We start from the raw sequence: 4,402 nt of genomic DNA on the forward strand, positions 1-4,402 counted from the left end.
TATGCTTGCGTTTTATTTATTTATTTTTTTAAACTTCTACTAATTTAATTAAATTTAATTAAAAAATATTTATACATATAGCATTACTATTTTAAAATTTAAATTTGGATAAATATTAGTTAAAAATAATAAATTTTATTAGCAAGTATTCTATAATTTTTTTGTTCGGAGAAAATGAAGTAACAAATTACAAGGTAAAACATCAATTTTTTCTCACCATAACTAAGGATGTATTATATATTATACAGCATTAGGTGGCATTCATGATGTCATCATTAGGCTAATTTTGATCATTTTGTGTATGACGGCATACCAATATAAAATATAAAACACAGATGGTGTAATAAACAAGCTGCTAACTGATATGTATTTAGTCTTATATTATTGACTAATAATAAACCTAATCAGGTCATGTGAGGTGAACAATTGACAAATTCGTGTTACGCAACACAATTTTTTTTTCCCTAAACACCAAAATAATAATAAGAAAAGGTGAATCAAGAAGCAACTTTCAACTTTGACATGGAGGCAATTTAAGGAAACCTTATATTAACACATTTTCTGATTTTTCTGCTTACAGAGAGACTCTTAGATTCCCACTGCAAATGGAAGGCTTTACAATAATGATTCTGTTCTTTCTGATGAACTATATGGTGGTGGCTTCAACTGCAAGGGACACTATAGATTCACTGCAATCTATCAGTGATGGTGAGATAATAGTTTCTTCTGATGAAATCTTTGCATTGGGATTCTTCAGCCCTGGAACTTCCAAGAACCGTTACGTCGGAATCTGGTTTAACAAAGATCCATCCAAGACAGTAGTTTGGGTTGCAAACAGAGAAAAACCCCTCACTGACTCGTCAGGAATTCTGAAGCTCAACAACACTGGAACTCTAGTCCTTCTTGATCGTAACAATAGTGTTATTTGGTCCTCCAACGCAACAAGATCCGTCATGAATCCAATTGGAAAGCTTTTGAATTCAGGAAATCTTGTTGTGCAAGAAAGAAGTAATAATGGTGCTAGCAAAGAAGATTTTGTATGGCAAAGTTTTGATTATCCATCCGACACGCTCTTGCCTGGACAGAAGTTAGGAACAAATCTAAAAACAGGACAGAATTGGTATCTAACGTCTTGGAACAGCTCGGACGATCCATTTCCAGGTAGATATACTTTAGAATTCGATATCAACGGATATCCTCAATTAGTCCTTAAAGATGGAGGATCTAAAAGATGGCGTGCCGGATCATGGAATGGAGTTCAATTCAGTGGAACGCCACAAGTGAAAGAAAACTCAGGCTTTAGATATAAATATGTTTCTAACGAGGAAGAGATATATTTTATGTATGAACTTATCAACAATTCAAACCCTCATAAGGTGGTTCTAACGCCGGAGGGAATCAACCAGAGAAGCCAGTGGAATCCGGACACATCGAGTTGGACCGACTTGGCAAGGCTACCCGCTGATGATTGTGACTACTATGAAACATGTGGAGCTTATTCTAGTTGTAATGTTAACAACTATCCAATGTGTAGTTGTTTGGATGGATTTGTGCAAGATAATAATAAGAAGGAGCAAGGTTTATCAGATGGTTGTGTAAGAAGAACATCATTGGATTGTTATGGAGATGGGTTTCTGAAGTATTCAGGGCTGAAATTGCCAGATACAGAAAGATCATGGTATAGTAGAAATATCAGCATTGAAGATTGTAAGATGATGTGCTTGAAGAATTGTTCATGTGTGGCTTATGCAGCTCTGGATATAAGTGAAGGCGCAAGTGGTTGTTTGATGTGGTTTGGTAATTTAAATGATATTAAAGCTCTGACTCCATATTCTCTTGAAGATATTTACATAAGGATGGCTGCTACAGAACTAGGTATAAATACTTTCTAATTTTTTTAATTAATTAATTGTATATTTTTGTTTAACGGGAGTATTTTTCTTCTTATAGAAGCTATGCAGGAAAATGAATCACACAAATCAAACATCCGAAAGAAAAAGACTATCATCATAGTTTGTGCCTTATCTTTTAGTGTTTTAATCATATGCTTGGCCTTCATCGTCTTTAGATGGAAGATACGAAGAAAAGGTAGTTAAGTAACTCTTATATTATTTAAGTGATGTGGGGAAACAGAGCATGTATTGCATTTACATATCACATATGATACTACTTATGCAGGTGTAATGAATGACTATGAGGAAGATCTGCAATTGTCTTTGTTTGATATGTCTACAATTTCTTCTGCAACAAATAATTTTTCAGCTGATAATATTTTAGGAAAAGGTGGCTTTGGTTCGGTATATAAGGTAATGGAACCATTTTACTTTTGTTTTTACAAAGCTATAGAGAATCATAATCTTTTGCCTATGTGTTTTTATAACTTTCAGGGTGTATTAAAGGATGGGAAAGAAATAGCAGTTAAGAGACTCTTACAAAATTCAAGTCAAGGAATCCAAGAGTTCAAAAATGAAGTTATGCATATTGCCAAACTTCAGCATAGGAATTTAGTGAAGCTCCTAGGATGTTGCATTTATGCAGAAGAAAGATTGCTAGTCTATGAATTTATGCCCAACAAAAGCTTGGACTACTTCATATTTGGTTTGATTTCAGAAATCCTTTATGATCATCCAATTAAGTTCCAACTGTACTCTAACTTGGTGAATGAGAATTCTTTGTGTTTTTTTTTTTTTGAAAAATATATTAAAATGAATATTATTTTTCTTTCCAACACTTGTTAATTCTTTTATCTATAGAAATTACATGAAACAGATTTTCCACTTATGATTTCTTATTAAATTTTGAGATAATCTATTAATCCATACACGATTTAATTACTTCTCAACTTACAATCTTACCACAAGAAAGATATAATTGGCTACCTTTTGGACAGATGAAAAGAAGAGTATGTTACTAGATTGGACAAGGCGCTTTGACATTATCAATGGAATTGCTCGAGGTCTTCTTTATCTTCACCAAGATTAAAGACATAGAATAGTTCATAGAGATCTCAAAGCTGCAAATGTTTTGTTAGACGGTGAAATGAATCCAAAAATTTCAGACTTTGGACTAGCTAGAAGTTTTGGAGGGAACGAAACTAAAGCAAACACTCGGCATGTTGTTGGAACTTAGTAAGTCTCTTATGCTTTGCTGATTATTAATATGGGTATGTTGTATGTATGATGGCTTGGCTATAGGTTTGATTTTTTATCCTTTTCTTTTCCTTTGATTGGATGTGCGCAGTGGATATTTATCACCGGAATACATAATTGATGGAGTTTACTCAATAAAATCTGATGTATTCAGTTTTGGTGTATTGGTGTTAGAAATAGTGAGTGGAAGTAGAAATAGAGGATTCATTCATCAAGATCATCACTTTAATCTTCTAGGACATGTAAGTGTGTAACTGAATTTTAATAATCACCTTTGTTACATATGCTTCTAATCTTAACAACAAGCTTTGCAAAATATATATGCAGGCATGGAAACTATTTATGGAAGACAAAGGGTACGAAATAATTTATGCTCCAATAAGAGATGCATCTAATTTATCTTCAATGCTAAGATCAATTCATGTGGGACTACTTTGTGTGCAAAAAAGTCCAGATGAAAGGCCAAACATGTCATACGTTGTTCAAATGTTGAGTAGTGAATCCACACTACCTCCACCTAAAATGCCTGGATTCTTCACGGAAAGAGAAATGGTTGATGAAGGTTCTTCTCCAAGTAATAACAGAACATACTCAATCAATGATGTCACTGACAGCATATTGGAGGCTAGATAGGTAAAGTTTCATACGGGGATAAAGAGATTCTTGTATATATACTAGAACATCTTAGACATCAATTGTATTTTAAAAGTTTTATATATGATTATTTGTATAAACTTACTACTGTACAAGTTAATCTAGTATACCAGTATACCACTATGAATATTGCTTCTTTGAAACAGAGTTAATGCAAGAAATGGTGAACCAGCTCCCATGTGCTCAAAGCAAATGTGGCTTCTGAAAATCAGATGATCAAGAAACTTGTCAAGAGCTTAGTAGGTTGCAGCAGGAAGCTGGAAATCAAATAAAGTGTTGAAATATATATAGTCTATATAAATCTGATTCTTCTAAATTTGTTTTTCAATTGTTATAAAGAAAAATAAAAGCAATCTACATACAATTAAAAGATAGTCAAATTACGACATAACTCTTCTTCACAATTTTCTTTTGAATTATCAACATCCATAAATTGTACATTATAATATTTATTCTTAAATTATTACAAAGAATAAAAAATACTAATTTCAACTTAATTTTCAAATATCAAATAAATTAATCTTGACTAATTTCATATTGTTATACTCTCTCTCTCTCTCTCTCTCTCTCTCTCTCTCTATCTCTAAATAAGTAAATAT

At 32.5% G+C, this 4,402-nt stretch overlaps 1 pseudogene; it reads left to right on the forward strand.

Moving 5' to 3' along the window:
* The first annotated feature begins 591 nt into the window (after positions 1–591).
* On the forward strand, positions 592–4,156 carry LOC107462380 (G-type lectin S-receptor-like serine/threonine-protein kinase At4g27290; annotated as a pseudogene).
* The last annotated feature ends 246 nt before the right edge of the window (positions 4,157–4,402 follow it).

This window comes from Arachis duranensis, chromosome 8, assembly GCF_000817695.3.
Source record: "Arachis duranensis cultivar V14167 chromosome 8, aradu.V14167.gnm2.J7QH, whole genome shotgun sequence".
Taxonomy (NCBI): Eukaryota; Viridiplantae; Streptophyta; class Magnoliopsida; order Fabales; family Fabaceae; genus Arachis; species Arachis duranensis.